General features: G+C 57.5%; 1 protein-coding gene across 4 annotated transcripts in view; it reads right to left on the bottom strand.

Moving 5' to 3' along the window:
- Nucleotides 1-12,639, bottom strand: part of PIK3R5 (phosphoinositide-3-kinase regulatory subunit 5) — a 43,263-nt gene extending 30,624 nt beyond the window's left edge. For 2 of the 4 annotated variants that reach the window (XM_063409586.1, XM_063409589.1), the window contains exon 1: nt 12,529-12,614. The gene's annotated coding sequence lies outside the window, so the exon portion shown is untranslated. Of the gene's footprint in view, nt 1-1,217; nt 1,309-12,528 lie in introns of those variants that run through there. The other 2 variants (XM_063409587.1, XM_063409588.1) reach the window with 2 other exon arrangements.
- Nucleotides 12,640-17,094: the final 4,455 nt, after the last annotated feature.

Below are 17,094 nucleotides of genomic sequence, written 5' to 3'. Positions count from 1 at the left end.
GAGCAGGGCATGCCAAAAAAAAAAAAAAAAACAAAGGCATTTTTATAATACATAAAAACATCCTAACACTTCACCGAGGTTATTTGTAACCCACAAGAACCACTTGCCTTAACCAAGATATCCTGCCCTGGGCACCAAGCATAGTACCCAGCCACCCATCCCCAAACTCCCCGGGCAGCAAAACAATGACACACACCCAGAACTGCCCATGCAGCAGCAAATTGCAGAAATAAAGCTGCACACGAGAAAACCACGTGTTCCCAGCAGCAGTGCAAGCAGGGGAGCTGTGGATTTGACCACTGGGACCAGAACTTCCTTGGAACTGGTTGGTTTTGTTTTTTTTAAACCCCGAATTTCCAAGAAACAAAATATAGAACTGCTTTGTCCAGACTCTTGCTGCTGCAGCAAGCACTCAGCTCAGTAAATCTAATTAATGAGCCAGGAAAAGTGTCACTCGTTTGCTAACTACTGCACCCAGGGCTGCCAAACAGACAGATAAAGGATTTAGCTAGGGCCTATTCCAGCCAAAGGAGCTGGGAACCTGGCAGGGAGAGCAGGAGATTAGAGGGGCCTGAAAAGAAAAGCAGAGGAGGGGGAAAAGAAAAAAATCCCACTAGATTAGCACTTGGAAAATGCAAGCATGTAAATCAGCTTAGTCTGATATAATGCCACCCTTGTGAGCATCTGGGCACAGCAGCGCAGGGCCCGGCTGAGCCCGGCTTTATTTGGGCCCGGGAGTTTGAGGCCAGCAGCTCCCTCACAAAAACAGCAGTTCTGTTTTTACCAGCTCTGGAAGTTCGCACAGGAAGGCAATTAGGGGAGACCTGGGAACAGAGGAAGATTCATAATTGCAATTAAGGCTTCAAAGTGCTGATGCCAAGTGCAGATTGCATCGAGCTGGGGGAGGGAAAAAACCCAACAAACTCTTTAGGACACAGAGCTTTGGGATACCCCCCAGGCTGGGAGGGCTCCTCACCCCCAGAACAAGGCATCACCTGGCAGAGAGGGGCTCAGCTCTGAGGGGCCCTCGCAGGACCAAGAGATTTGGGGTTAAATCTGCATCAAAGGGATCCAACATTGTCCCTTACTGCTGCTGCCCATGAGCCTTTGTCCCATCCCACCTGAAGATGTCTCTGGCCCCAACCATGGATCTGCTGCTCCTCTGTGCCATTGGCAGGAGAAAGGCTTGAGAACAGCTAAGAGAAAAGGAAACTCACCCGAGGTGTCAGGGCCACCCCTGGCTGTGGGGAGAGCCCAGAGGGGCTGCAGCAGCTCTTGTGCCACTCAGGACGGCTCCACTCTGCCCGTGCCCGCTGCCAGCTCTCACAGACACTTCCCTGTGGTGGCACCTCCTCTCCTCACACGCTCCCAGCTTTCCCTCCAGCCCCTCCTCTCTGAACAGCTGGAGAACTCCTCGCTCCAGCAGGCAGCAGAGCTGGGGGCCTCGGGCTGCTCCCCTTGCTGGGGATGCTCCTCCTTCCTTCCCCCAGCCCCCAAAAGCTGCAGCAGGAGCCCTGAGCCCGGGCTGCAGGGGAAATGCTGCTGTGGGACCCCAGAGTCCACAGGGACAAGGTGAGCCCTCTCAGTCATCTCCATCCTCAGCATGTCCCAAACTGCTGCTGCTCTTCCCCATGGGTCCAACTCCTCCTCTCCCCCCTCAGCTGTTCTGGGGAGTTGTTCCCAGGCTCAGAATTTGTGCTGTGATCTTGGAAAGTCCTTTGTGTCTCTGGAAGCACCGGCTCTGGGTATTTTTGCATAAGCTACTTTCCCTGGGATGTTTTGCCCTAGTGCTGAGCACATAGGGCTCAGTAATCAAATGAGGTCAAACAAAATTCCAGCCAAAACCCCGACAGCCTCAGTGAGAACAGCCAGGAGCATCCCCACGAGCACAGCTTAGCCTGGCTGAGGGCTCTCCCTCCCCAGCAGCACCAGAGAATCATCACAAAGTGGGAATGACCCCATGGAAACCAGCAGCACTCCACGAGATCCGAAACAACCCGTGGGCAAGCAAGGACATGGCATGGTGATCGCCAAGGGTGGGAAAATGGGAGAAGGCAATTTCCCGGAGCGAGGCCTGCAGAGCCTGCAGCCCCCCATCCTCTGGCTCTCCAGACATTCCCACACTTCCCGGCTGAGGGGGAAGCCCCAGGCCAGGAGCCGAATCCATTCCCACATGGATCCCCCTTGCCAGGGACACGGTTTCCAAGACCAACCCACCCTTCCGCAATTTCAGAGATCTTCTTACCCCACCTTCTGTGTGCTGTGCCAAAAGGAGAAGTGCTCGGAGCCAGGGGGAAGTTGTGGCACCCTTTCCTATTCTGGAGGAGGATTTCAGGCTCCTGCCACATCCGAGGGGCAGCTCCAGCCGCGCTGCGCAACGGGGATGGCACAGGGCTCTGGTTTGGGGCAAGAGGTTCCAGGAACCCCAACAGTCGTGAGCAAGAAAATACAGAAATAAAGCCCACACACAAATGATCTGGTCAGAAATAACCAGGCTGGCCCTGGCCCTCACCAGGCTGCCAGATACTCCAGCAGGGCATGTGTCCATGGAGGGCTGCGCAAGGAGACACAGGAATCTGCTCCAGGACCAAGCAAGGACTCTGAGCTCACCAAAGTGATGGCACATGTGGGTAAGCTGGGCTCAGGCCATCCTGGGGCCTTCCCTCCTTGTTTGAGGGGTCAGCTCCCCTTCAGGCAGCGCTGTCTGGTGCCGGGGAGGAGCAGAGCCGAGAGAGCCACTCCTCCCTGTGTGTTCATGCAGCTGGATCTTCCCACCTGGATGTTGAAAGAACAGCTCCATCCTGACCAGCTGCTGCCAAAAACTGAAGGAAAGGCTCTTCCCACCATCCATCACCAGAGCTGGCTCCATTTGCTCAGCATGAGGGCTCTGTTTTCCAGTCTGGATGAGACTCAATCATCACCCCTTTCCTTGCAGCCATCACAGCCTGGATTTCTGCCGCCACAATGGAAATTTCATCCCCAGTTAAAGGGAACAATCTCCTGCTTCCCTTCCCCAAGGGGGTTAAGCGCCATTACCAGAAGCTTTCTCTAGCACACCTGAAAGTAGCTCAGCCCTCAACACATTCACTATTTAAAAGTTCCTTCTGTACCTCAGAGAGGCACCTGGAGGTATTTTCAGGGGGAATATCCATGAACACAGGAATTACAGGGCATTAATTACCAGGGAGAGCATCCCAACAGTCACAAGGTCAGAAGACAACATCAGAATTCACAGCTCCTTGGGAGTTACTGAGGGAGCAACACACAAGATCTGCCACCTCCAAGGGCTTCCATCCCTCCTGAAAAACAGGGGAAGTTGACTTTCTCAGATGGACCAAGTCCTCAGGGACAGCAAAACTCACTGGGGGCTCCACAGGCAGGTGGAGAAGGAAACTGAAGGCCCTCATCAAGCCCTGATGGTTTGGGGATGGGAGGGGCAGTGAAAATAGAAGGAATGGTGAACGTTTGCTCTTCTGGGACAAACCACAAAGAAAATTTGGCTGCATTTGGTCTCTGTGGCCATCAATTCTCCTCAACAGACAATGCAGCCTCAGCCTTCCAGCTGCGGTAACTTGAATCTGAGGGATGGAGCTGCCTGTGTGAATGACTTGGGAAGATCAGAGAGAGTTTGAAGTTGATTGGTCACACAGGTGGGCAGATTCATCTTCCTGAGCTATTTAGATCTTTCCTGAGGTAGTTCCTACCCTGCCCCCACCCACCCAGCCTCTCCCACTGGGTACAACTTCCTGGCAAGGAAGTGTCAGACAGGTGAGCTGGGGCAGGGCTGCCCACAGCTCCCACTGCACCAGTGGCCACAAGGATCTGCAGCGAGAGCAGCGTTCCCAGAGAAGGCATCGTTCAGGTTCATCCCTGCTGAGCAGGGCAGCCCCACCAGAGGAGTGGATTCAGCAGGAAAACCCAGTTCCCCTCCAAAAACTCCCCAAAGAGCAGCTGCTCAGAGAGGGAGAAACCACTGGGGGATTAAAGTCCACACTCACCACCAGTTAAAGAAGCGAACTGTCATTGCTGGCCTACAAAATATTGATCTTGACAGGGATTCAGTGGAATTGTCAAACCACGCTATGAATGAACAGGAGCACAGTGCACCTGGCCATCCACAGCCAGCTCTGCTGCTGTTATCACCTTTTTGAGATGGTTTTTGAAGGAAACTCCAAAAGTCCTGTTCCTAGAGATGCTGAAGGACAAGGTTCAAATTGAAGGGTGGGGAGAAAATGGGCTCTGGTCTGCAAGAGGTGGGAAATGGGACTAACTTCCCATAGAAAGGCTGCTGTGAAGAGACTGATCTTTGCCCATGTCCTTGAAGGCAGAACAAGCAGCAGCAGACTGAGAGGGACAGGTGGACCATGATCCTTGTCCCCAGGCCAGGGAGGGACCCCCAGGAGCCCTTCCAGCCTGCACTCCACTGCCTCAGGCAGAGCAGCAGCCACGGAGCTCTGGGAATTCCTTGGGTGAAGAACTCCCTGACACTCACGGTGACTTTCTGAAAATAACAAATGGGTGGGTGGGGACCCTGTGCTTCTTTTTCTCTCCCCTCTACCAGCACTGTGCCCTCTCTCAGACCCACCAGGCCAAGACTGGCAGGTTTCAGCAACCTGGGCTTTGCTTTCTGCCCAGGAGCACAGAGACAAACCCATCTCCTCTCCTTCTGCTCTCATCAGCAACAGCAGCTCTGCAATCAGCAACATCTCCAACTCTGCCTGGAATCCCCCACACCCAGCCTGCGATGGGGGTGGAGAGGCCATCCAGGACATCACCAACCCCACTCCACCCCTGCCCACTCACTGGACTCCGTGAGTTTGGCAAAGCTCAGCCAGAGTAAGAACAGCCTCTGTTTTCCTCCGCAAAAACCCCAAGGCCAACAGAAATGACACAGATCTGATGTGAGTAAGAGCAGCCCAGTTTTATAGCTGGGTTTTCAGAGAGGAAATGTTCTTGTTCCTGGCAGCAATTCTGAAAACCCCTGGCCACATGATGCAAGAGTTAATTTTAGCCTCTACCAGTCATTGTCACCACAGTGAAGGTTGAAGTTCCACCCAACACCACGGGCAGTTCCTGGCCCCAGGTGAAATCCCAAGAGGATTTAGGCTGGGGATAGCCATGGCATGGTCACAGCCTGACAGGAGCTGGGTGTCCCCCAGCAGGGTGTGATGGAAACCCCAGGGCTGCTCTCCAGGGAAGGTGGAAGTTCAGCACAGGAGTTCCTGCGTGTCACAGGAGAGACAGGGTGGGCAGGAGGAAATAAAAAATTCAGCAAGTGCATAATTTAAAGAGGAGAAAAAGGTGTTTCCCAAAGCACAGCAGCAGTTCAGGCTGTTCCTGCTGAGAAGGAAGTGAAGGACACAGCAGTGGCCAGGGATTCCTCCCAACACTCCCCAGGGCCAGGACACAAGGGAACATCCCTGCTGGGAGCGGGGTCTGTGGCCACTCACCCGGGGTGAAGGTGGTAAAACCCCAGCTGTTTCCATGCCCAGCAGGAGCCCCTCCCAAAGACCTGGGGGACACTCCTGTGGGGTCCATGCCCACACGGAGCAGGTGCTGAGTTGCTCCCACGAACTCCTGGCAGCTGAGGATGCTCCAAGGAAGCGTTTGGATCAGGAGGGCGCCCAGCACCTCCCGCTCGGGGCACAGCCCCGTGTCCCACAGCAGCTGCCCCATACAAGGCCCTTCTCTGGCCATGGTCCCTGGGGAAATCCCTCTCCACTGTGCCACTGTGCAAGGTCACGTGTGGGTGGCACTGTCACACTCAGGGCAGCATCGAGCACAAGGGAAACACCAAGACTGCGATACCAGGAAAGCTGTTCACCACCCGCTGTGTTCCACTGACCCAGCACTTTCCTGGGCCTCTCCAAACCCTTCCCAATGCTTCTTGCCTCCCACAAATGTCCTGTGGCTCCTTACTCTGCTCCCCTGGCTCACAGGCAGGGCCGCTGGATTCTTTTCTATTGAAAAAAGATCTCCCAGCCTTAATGGGGTCAGGGACCATCCCAGCAAGGTGGCACAAGGGTCCCTCCCAGAGGGGACCCCAATCCCTGCCCCACTGCCTTCCCCTTGCAGCTCCATCATGCAGGAGGGGAGAGCTGGTCCTAATTCCTTCTAGCTGTTTGGAAAAACAAGTTTACACGTGAGATTTCAATTGGCTCTGTCTCTGCTTAACTCCTCCAGCTGTGAAACAAAGTAAGTGAGAGACAAAGCCCTACAAACAAGCAGCGTGACTATTTCTGAGGGCTTTTTGTGAGCTCTAATGCCAGACCCACTAAACAGATTAACTTCCAGCATAAACAAGCAAGTAAATCTTTCCCCCAAGGCCCTGAGTATCCAAAGGAAGCTTTAGAAGTTGCTTCCTGCCATTGTGGAGGCCCTGCTGGGAACCCAGGAGCCTTTTCAGTCCCTGGCTTGGTTGCCCAAACCCTTCGTTTACACCCAGAACCGCTGGCTGCAGCACCACAAAGGACAGATGATGGCAGGGACGTTTTCAGCGGTCCCCACTGCCCTCAGGCCAAGGGCAAGCAGGGCGGGAATTCACCAATCTGACAGGAGGGTGTGAGCCCCACTTCGGGTGGCACAGCCACAGTGTCCCCATCACAGCGAGGGGAAGAACAGAAGTCCCCAAATGGGGGGAGAGCTCAAAGAGAGGAGGGCACCCATCCAGCAGTGGCCAGGCCCAGCAGGCTTCACCCCCTGAGCACCCTCAAACTGCCACAGCAGCATTCACACTTCCTTGTGAGAGAGAGAGAGCCTGAAACCTTTCCAAACCCCATGTTCAGCTGTGGGAAGCAGCAGGCTCAGTGCTGGAGGCCACTCCCGTGTCCCAGATGTGCCAGACCTGCAGAGGTGAAGGGGGCCAAGCAGCACGGAGGGAAGGTGCTGGCACTGGGGAGGTTGGGGCAGTCAGCAAGGCCCAAGCCCCTGGGCTGTCCGTGCCCTGAGTTGGACCATCCTTTAGCCTTATACAGCCAGAACTACATCCCTGGCAGCCCAAAAATCCAGCTCTGGAGCCAGGAGAACACAAGGCTGCTCCCTTCTACACATGAAGAACCCATCCATGACTCTCCATCCCCTCTCCCCACCTCAGAGACTGGATCTGAAGGTGACACTACAGCCACAAGTGACACTAAGTGCAACCCAGCTCTGAAGAGCCTCCAGCCAGGAGGCACAGCCATGACCTCCGAGCAAGCTTCCCAACCCTCCCAGGCACCCATCACAGGAGCAGGCAGTCCAGCACATGAACTTCCAGCCCCCAGATCCTCCCAGGATAGGCTGGAGCATCATGGCACAAGGGTTTTTCTTCCAAAAGGGGCAATGCTCCACCCTAGCCCTGCTCCTGGGAGCTGGGCTGACACTGACTGTGAACAGCCAATTCCCAAAGGCTCTTCCCTTCATCCTAAAGCATCACCCTCATGCTGATGAGGGTTGGAGCCCACCTGGAGCAGATGGGACCTCGTTTAACTCTCAATATCCTTCATCACTTCTAAACCCAGCACCGGGATCTGGCAGCTCAGGGCCATGAAGTTTCCAGGCTCTGGGTCACGAAAGTGGGTTTGCAACCATTCCCCCACACCCTGGAATTCCCTAAGGGAACAGCACCCATCGAGACCAGAGCAGCCCGACCGGGAACAATTCCCAGTTAATGAGCAGCCCTCAGGGAACATTAACCTTGGTGGCTTTGATTGCAACCCAGCTAATTGATCCTGCCTCGGGCAGGATCCCCACAGCTGGATGAGGAGCAGCAGGGATCTCTCCCAGGCTGGAATTCCCTCATCCCTCAGGTGCAAAGCCTCCTCACAGGAGAGATGCTGTGACTCCTCCAGGCAGCTGCACACTCGTGTGGACCCATTGTGGGCTTTATCAACACAAAGACAGCGAGAATGAAGAAACATTGGCCGAGTTTCACATGTACAGACTGCCAGCAACAATGAGAAAAGGGAAATGCCACCTGAAAGGATGGGAGCTTGTTTGCCGAGAAGCCTCTGGGCTGAAGGTTTAAATAGACACAGCGATGGGGGAAGCAGCTGAAAGGGGAAGCGTTTCATCCTAATTTGAGACAACAAAGAATGAGCCTTTGTGGAAAGGATGAAAAACACTTCTGCATGCTCAGAGCAACGGCGCCCTTCCCAAAGCGTGCCCGCAGCAGCCGTGCCCCATGCACACAGCCCTGCGCTGGAACCGGCGAGCACGGCAGTGAAAACACCCCTGAGCGGCCACACAAACCCTCCAAGGCCGGATGCGATCATGGCAAATTCCCTCCCCCGGCAGCTGCCTGGGGCAGTCACAAGGTCGGGGGTGAAGCTGAGCCCTTCCTGCCCAGACACGGCAGCGCCGGGCACCCGCCGGCGGCGTGACCGGGGACGGTGCCCGTGTCCTCCGGCCCCACCACATGGGCTGCTCATGCCAGCTCTGCCCACTTCTGCTTCAACACACCTCAAAATAGGCACCGGCCGCGTTCTGGGAGCACCCAAGCTCCACAGCACTGCGGGGATTTGGAGCAATGAGACGGGGCGTTTGAGCGGGAGCCAAGACCCGGCCCCATCTCTGTTACAAAAACAAACAGAGCCCCTGCGGCACCCAGAGCCATTGGTAATTGCCACTGATAATTGTCACAGCGCCACGGCACCGCCCCACGCAGCCAGGGAGCGCTTTCCTATTCCCCTTTTAACTCAGCCACGGCTGCCGCTCGCATCTCCTGGCTGCAAACACGTGCGCTCCTTTTCCCTCGGCACAGGTGGGCAGCGGCGGAGCCTGCCCGGGCACCCCGAGCGTTCCGGGAAGGAGCAGCACAGGTGGGAGCGCTGAGCCACAGCTGCCCCGGCAGCTCCGGCCTCCAGGCTCGGCTTTACCAAGCCGGAGACTGAATCCGGGTGAGCTCTCAGCCGCTGCAGGTTCAACACAACTGAGGTGAAACCAGCCCAGCCTCGGGCTCCAACCCTCCCGCCACGCTCCCGGAGCATCGCTCTGCTCCGGCTCACAGAGCCAGCGGCACATCTGCCATCCCCGCAGAGCACTGCCGCTACCCTCAGCCGCAAGCTGAAGTTGATTTTTTTTTCCACAGTAGCAGAGCTTGAAATCAGAGATGAACAAGTCTGAAGGAGCTCCTGCCTGGCCTCTCATGTATTCCAGATGCACATGCTCCAATCGCTGCTTGCCAAACAGGATACGAGGCGCAAGGAAATAAAGCATTTTATCTTCAAGCTTTTCCAAGAGGGTATTAGAAACAATGGGGAGGAAATACAAAATTAACACTAGAGAAGAGCAATTGGCAGTGCCCTTGTGAGGCTGTTCTTCATTACAAGGCTGCCTATTCAGCGGCTTTCATTAGGAAAATCACATCGCAGAGCCATTCCCAACAGTGTCCCTATTTCCTAATTAGGCTTCGCCAAAGAGCTGCATCTCTCAGTTCCCGCCCGGCACACAATCACAACAATTACCATTTCATTGCACCCGGCCGCCGAAAACACCGCAATTAAAGCATCTGAGGAGTCACACGGGCGCGTCAGCAGGGAGACAAGTTCTCACGTCGTGCTAATTGGCGGCCAAAGACGGATCAGAAGGACGGGAACGGCGGGGTTTGGTCTCCGTGTTGGGAAAGGCGCTCGGGAGCTGCGGCCGCTCCCCGGGCTCCCACCCAGGAGGCCGCGGCGGGGCTCGGTGCCAGCAGGGACCACTGGTGACAGGTCCCGGCCGCCCCTCTGGGCTGCGGCGCACGGAGATGCTCTCTGGATCCTCGGGAAGATGCCTGGATCACACCCCTGTCACCAAACAACCCGGAGCCAACACCAGGTGGACACAGCCCTGGGTGGGTTGCAGAGGTCCCCTGGAGGCCCCGGTGATGGCTTTGGATGGGTGGGACCCTGTCCCCACACCGGACATGAGAGATGGGACAAGGATGGGGAATCCTGAGCCTCTGAGGGAAGCGGGAGCAAAGGAGAGAGGAGGGAAAGAGCTGCAGCTGCAGAGCCTGGACTGCATCCACAGCTCCCATTTTCCTCCAAGCAGTGACATTTCCAGCCCAGAGCTGCAATGACAGCAGATCTGCCGGGCAGCAGTGCAATGCCCAGGGGACTGGGGGGCAGAGCTTCCATAAAAACCTCATCCTCCCTCCCCATCCTCTCACCTGGAAGTTCAAAGCGCTGCTGGGAGCAAAGTTCAGACACAAAAGGAGCCTCCCATTGCTCAAAAGCATCTGGGGCACTCACCTGAGCACTTTCCCCTGGCACCCTCAGGCACAATTTTCCACTTGCAGAATAATAAAGCAAAAATGGGCAGCCACTGTGCTCAGCAGGCACCCAAAAAAGAGAAGCTGAAACTACTCCAGGGTGAGCTGCAGCATGGCCAGGTCCCCATGCCATGCTGGGGTGTCCCTGGCCCCCAGCAGAGCCAGAGCACTGATTTTGGCATCCCTCAGCCCTGGGGCTGCTGCAGCACAGGCAGCTCGCCCTGCCAGAGCAGCTCATCCTGCAGGAGCAGCCCCTGCTCCTCTCCAACAACACTTCCCACTGCTCTCAGTTCTTCTTTCTCAGTGCAAAACCCACATCTTCATTTCACCATCAGCAAAAAGGCCAGTTTTGGTTTCTGTCCCAGCTGGATGCCCTGATCTCCCTGTGAAGGAGGAAAAAGCCAGCAGCACCACCCTACAGCCCAGAGATGTGGGGCTGCCCCCCAGCCAACCATGCACACCCACACTGCACTTTCTCCCTCTGCAGAAGCACCTCCAACACCTCTCATGCCCCTTCCTCTGCCCCAAGCCGGCTGCAGAACCGCCGGGAGCAGGATGGGGTAGCCCCACAGAGCCAGGGAAGGCAGAGCACTGAGCTCTCCCCACCTCAGTTCCGCAGGATCACATTGCCAGGCCGCAGCTGCCCTTGCTCACATCCCAGGTCCCGCTGCAGCACACCTGGCTCTGCCCAGCTGCTCCCTGCAGAAACCTGCGGAGCACCCCCAGCATCACCTGAGCCCTGCGGCCTCACCAGACACCGCGACCGAGCGATGGAACCACTACAACAACCGCAGCCGGGCTCTGCTTTCTTGTCTTCTCACCTTTCTGTATTTGAGCTCTAATCTGAGCAACACCCAGAGCTCCAAACCACTTTGCAACCAGGTTTCGGAAACACTTCACAACTCCATCCGAGTTTGTGCTTTGAACAAGAGAAAAAACCCAAACACCAAACCAACAGACTTTTCTGACAGCCAGGAAAATCAAAGCCTTGACATCCTGCATAATCCCTGGAGTTTGCAGCAGACCAAGATTTAGAAAATTGACCTAAATGGGGAAACAAAATAAATTGCAGCTGTTCAGCATCAGGGCAAGCAGCAGGAGCAGCACCAACCTGCAGCTGCCAGGGCAGTTTCGCTGCCCCGGGAGCAGCACAGCCCTGAAACCAGCCCTCAGCAAAGCTAACGGTGCTGGGTGACAGCAGCCAGATTGTCACAAACATGAAAACAAAGGGCTGAAAGCTCTTTTCTCCTGCTTTCGTTTGTGATTTGAATCAGCAGAGCCTTTTCCTCCCTCAAGGCTCACACCTCCAAAGCAGCTCAACATCCTCTGGGTGCAGGAGGGAGCGTGGCCCGAGGCCGGGCTGGGCACTGACTGGGTGACACTGGGAGGCCACAGAAGCACCTGATGGAAGATGAAGATGCTCTTTGGGGGCAAAACAATCAGCACTGGCTGCTGCAAGAGGCAGCACGGGGACAGCTCGGGGCTGGCGCCTGTCCAGCCCCCGATGCTGCAGAGGTGACGCTGCTGAGCTTGTCACATCCCAAACCACATCCTGTTGCCAAAGCAGAGCCTTCCCTGGGGCTGCGGAGACCCAGCTGAGGGAGCAACAGGAGACTTGTGACCTTTGGGTCCCTTCAGGGACCCGCTCCTGTTGCAGTGACCGAGGCTGAGTCACTGCCGCCCTGCCAAAACTCCGGGCGGGGACCGGAGAGCCCCCGGGATTTCCCGGAGTCCCCACCACGGCACGGTGGTCCCCTGGGGCGGGCAGGCCCCACACCTGGCCCCGAGCAGCAGCTCCGTGGGGCGGAGGAAAACAAACACAGAGTCCCGAAATGAGTCACAACAGCCGGACCGTCCCCACCCGCGGGTGACACCGGCTCCTCCTGGCCAGGCACGGCCGGCCACGGGCTGCAAGGGCACTCCGAGGGAGACCCCCGACAGGTGCGGGGGGCCTTCCAAGGGTGCCAGAGAAACCTCCACCCTGAGTAGTGACACCCGGCTGGTGGATCGAAGAGAAAGCCCCCATTTCCACGAGATCCCCCCATGACACCGGTTTCTGTCCCCGTACCGTTACCCCATTTACAACGAGCCGCCCCAAACGACACAGCCCCCTCCGCGTACGGCGGTGCCCAGCACACCAACGCCCCAACCCACGGCTTTCACAGACACGCTGGGAATACAAGGGAGCTCTTCCTCCACGTGCACGGGGTGTACGGAGCCCCCCAGCCCCGGTTACCCCGGGCTCGGCGTGTGCGCGGTCCCCCCGCCCCTCTCACATGGCCCCCCGGCTCTCCCACCTGCGGGGCGACTGCCGCCGGGGCTCCGTGCCCATCCTCGGCCGGCCCCGCCGGGCTCTCGCCGGGCTCCGCTCCGCTCCGCGCCGGGCGGCACCAGCAGCACCGGGGCAGGCGGGGCTGGCGACGGGTCCGCCCCGTACATGTGCGCGGTCCGCCCCACCCCGGCCATGCCCGGCACCTGCCCCCCGCCCCCCGATTCCTCCGCCCACCCGGCCCTCCGTCCTTCCCTCCCTTCATCCAGCCATCCCTCTGTTCCTGCCTCGCTGCCAGTGCCCTGCCGATCAGCCAGCCGGTCATCCCCTTGTCCATCCATCCATGGATCCATCTGTCATGGCACCACCACCACTTTCCCTTCCACCCTTCACTCTTCCATTCATCCACCCCTCCTTCTATCCCTTGCTCCTACCATTCTGCCCCTCATCCATCCATACATTCATCCACCATCCTGCTATTCACACATCTGCCTTTCCCTCCATCAATCTCTCTTTCTTTACATCCATCCATGCACCTTTCCAACCCTTCCGCTGCCACACCATCCATGCGTGCATGCATGCATCCATCCATCCATCCATCCATCCATCCCTCCATCCATCCATCCATCCATCCATCCATCCATCCATCCATCCATCCATCCATCCATCCATCCATCCCTCCATCCATCCATCCACCCATCCACTCATCCATCCATCCACCCATCCACCTCTCCATTTCTCCTCCCTCTCTCCATCCCTCCATCCTGTGCATGACATTTCCCTTCCCTCCTTGCACTGCCCTGTACCTCACCTCTCTGGTGCCAACCCTCAGCCCCTCCGTGCCAGTGCCAAGCCCAGGCTGGTGACACCAGGCTGGGGACGTGCTGCTGGTGTCTGCCCTGGCAGCACCAGGGAATGGCCTTTTCCCGTTTCCCTCACGGCTGCTCCTGAGCAAAGGCCCGTCCCACCCTGATTTCTGGCCCCACACCTGTGCCCTGCCCCACCTGCGCATGGGGCTCGTGGCCGGTGCTGAGGGCGGGAACCCGCACGGGTTCCTCTGCGGATTTCAGTTTGTCCAGGAGAGTGACCGCTGCAACCGCTGCTCCGAGACTCGAAACCTGCTCAGGGCCAAAATAGCTGTGGGTTCTGCAGTGAAATTCCAGTGAATTTCAAAAAAAGCAAACCCAGTCAGAGCTGAAATCCCCTTTCATTGGTGACCCACGTAGACAAACACCCACTGTGCAAAGCGTGTGAGACGAGAGCCCTGGGTGCCTGCATCACCTGCGCCAGGTGAAACCCCCGTGGGGGGACGTGGGCCCGGCTTTCGCCAGCTGAGCGGCCAGCAGCAGTTCAGAAGAAATCCCGAGGCAGCAAAAATAGTGGGACAGGGAAGGTCTGGTGTTGATGTCATGGTGCCACCTGCCCCAAGGCCCTGACCTGGGGAACAGCCAAGTGCTCAGGTGGAGCTTTGTGTCCAGCTCCTCCTGGCCTGAGCTCTTCACTGCACGTCAGTCTGGTATGCCAATCTGACCTTTGCCACTCCTTCTGGTCCATTCCCACCTCTTCATTTCAGACCCAGCTCTTCAAGCAGATCCCTGAACTGGAGGAACTGGGAGGTGTCTGAAGGGCCAAAGCTGCAGAGGCCAAACTCCCCTGGCTGCTGGGGCTGCAGTGTGTCCCCTCCTGTCCCCTTCCCTCCCCACCTGAGGCACTGGGAGCTCCTTGTTTTGCTCCTGGGGGCCCGGAGCAGCTGAGGAAGTTACCAAACATGGGCTGGGGGGTGCTCGTGGTGGCGGAAGGAAGCGGAGGAGGGCAGGGTGGGGCCGTGCCAGGGCTGCAGCAGTGACAAACAGCACGTGGGGTCACCAGGCTGACACAGCCAGCTCAGGGAAAGGGCTCTGGAGCAGAGGCACCTCCCAGGGAGGTCGACACCAGCAAGTTCCTGGGAGCTCCCTGAGGCAGGGGGCTGTGTTCCTCCTTATTGCTAGCTGGTCTGAGTTCAGGAGATCCTGGGGATGCTGGTGCCACACCAGGGTGACAGCAGGCAGCATGAAGTGATCCCAGGTGGCTTTTGGGATCATACAGAGAGCAGGAATGGCATCCCCAGAGGCTCCCACCCACGAGTAGGGGTACCATTGACCGTGGCTGTGGTGACTCCAGTGATGGTGCTGGAGCTGTTGGAGCTCCAGCCAGAGCATAGCCAGGGAGCACCAGCAGCTCCAGCACATCCCAGCTCAGTTCCTGCCCCTGGAGCTGCTGACCAGTCCCATCAGGAGGAAGCTGAGACTGGGTTCTGATGAGCTCGTTTAGACCTTTGGGTCCTCTCTGAACACCCCAGAGTCAAAGAATGGGTTGGGTTGGAAAGGACCTTAAGGGTCATCTTGTCCCAAAGCCCCAGCAGGTGAAGGGACAGCTTTAACTGAACACATTGCTCCAAGCCCTGCCCAACCTGGTCTTGGACACCAAAGTACACTTTACATTGAAGTTCAGTTCATCACAGTCTTGTTCCCATTCCTCTCTGCTCCACACCCAGACACACTCCCTAAAACAGCAACTCCAACCCAGCCCCACACTGGGAATTGAGCATTTCAGCCCCCAAAGTGCCATAATGTCACCAGCTCTACACTCAGGCCAAGCTCTGCAGACTGCAGCCAGCATATCTCCATGTGGTGCTGCTGCTGGCGCCCAGACCGAGGGTTTCCAGCAGCTTGGGGACGGCTGACCCTGTCCTTACACAGCCCCGAGGCCGCTGTGTGCTGCTGGGGCTGCACAGGCTGCAGGTGAGCCCATTGCTTCCCTCTCCCTGAGTTCCCACAGGAATGGAGCAGCCTCATTCCCTGCTCTGCAGCCTCTCCCCACTGCCAGTGTCTCAGAGGGAAGGGGAAGCAGTGTCACTGAAAAGGGAACCTTCTGCTCTCTGGTTTTCCCCACAACTTGTGTTTTTCATTTCTTAGTGCACACTCAGAGGATCCTGACAGACTCTTCTGCAGCCCTTGAGAAATGAAACTGGGGCAGAGACCTCGCTGCGGGCAGATGTGACCTTCCCCTTCCACCTCCCATGAAGGAGGTGACGATGTACCTTCACATGACCCAATCTGTTGAGGTGTCAAAGGTTTTCTGGGCAGTTCTGGGCTCGGAGAGCTCCAGAGCCGTCCCACTTTCGGCAGATGGATCTGATCTGCTGTGATCTGGGGCTGCCGCATTCCCAGCTCTTCGCTTGCCCCCGGCTCCGGGCGGGATTCAGCCGAAGCTGGAACTTCACACTACTCAGAGGTCCCTGCCCTGACAGCGGAGGATTCCTGTCTGGATCCCTGTCCGAGACAGGAGGAGCGCAGGCAGCTCCGGGAAGGGACAGAGCGCTGGGAAGAGCCGAGCTGGGAGCGGCTTTCCCGTGGGCTGAGGTTTCCACCCTGTGTCCTGCCGGAGAACTGCACTGATGGAGCGCGTTCAGCATCCCTCGGGGCTGCAGCTCAGCCGGCGATGTGCACCCAGCCGGCCAATGAATCCCTGGAAAACACTTCCCGGGGATCAGCAGCCTCCCCGGGTCAGCCCGGAGGAGGGACGACGTGAGGGTGCTGAAATTCCGTGGGTTCCGTGGTATCTGTGGCTGTGGTGACCCTCAGCTCTCTGTCTCGTCCAGAACCAGCAGCAGCTTCGCTTCCCAAAGCACCACAGCACAGCTGAGCTCCTCAGCAACCGAACCGGGATTGCGGAACTCGCTCTGGGCACTGCCAGCTAAGCTGTGTCCACAGCCAGGACTCGCTCCAGGTCCTGAATAAACCTGGGCAATCCCTGGAGCTGGCTGCACACTGAGCCTGTGCTCTGCTACCCCCAGGCCTGGGGACAGCTGGACACATCCCCAGGCAGCCACGCATCCGGAGGGGGAGGTGGCGGCATTCCAGGGCTGTGATCACAGAGCAGCTGCAGTTTGTCCTTCTTCAGGTCACAGCCTTGTCACCCAGTACAGCCACGAGGACACCAAGGCAGCACTGCCCAGCTGTGTGCCACCCCTGTCATTGCTACTGCTGTGTGCCACCCCTGTCATTGCCACTGCCGTGTGCCACCCATGTCATTGCCACTGCTGTGTGCCACCCCTGTCACTGCCACTGCCGTGTGCCACCCATGTAATTGCCACTGCTGTGTGCCACCCCTGTCATTGCTACTGCTGTGTGCCACCCCTGTCATTGCCACTGCCGTGTGCCACCCATGTCATTGCCACTGCTGTGTGCCACCCCTGTCACTGCCACTGCCATGTGCCACCCCTGTCACTGCCACTGCCATGTGCCACCCCTGTCATTGCCACTGCCGTGTGCCACCCCTGTCATTCCACTGCTGTGTGCCACCCCTGTCATTCCACTGCTGTGTGTCACCGCTGTCATCGCCCCTCCACTTTTGGATGCACATTTTCTGATGACCAAGGTGTAAATCCGAAAGTCTGAGTAGAAACCACAGGTTCCTGCACCCCTCAGGAGCCGGTGCTGCTTTTCCAAATGCAGGGGCTGAAAGGCTTCAGCAAGAAACATCCCAGAGGAGCAAAGGACAGCCAAGATCCTCAGCTGGGACACTTGGGGCTGTTTGGCCTCTCCGGAGAGGT

This window comes from Prinia subflava, chromosome 12 (assembly GCF_021018805.1).
Source record: "Prinia subflava isolate CZ2003 ecotype Zambia chromosome 12, Cam_Psub_1.2, whole genome shotgun sequence".
NCBI classification, from domain to species: Eukaryota; Metazoa; Chordata; class Aves; order Passeriformes; family Cisticolidae; genus Prinia; species Prinia subflava.
This window is presented reverse-complemented; position numbering and strand designations above follow the sequence as displayed.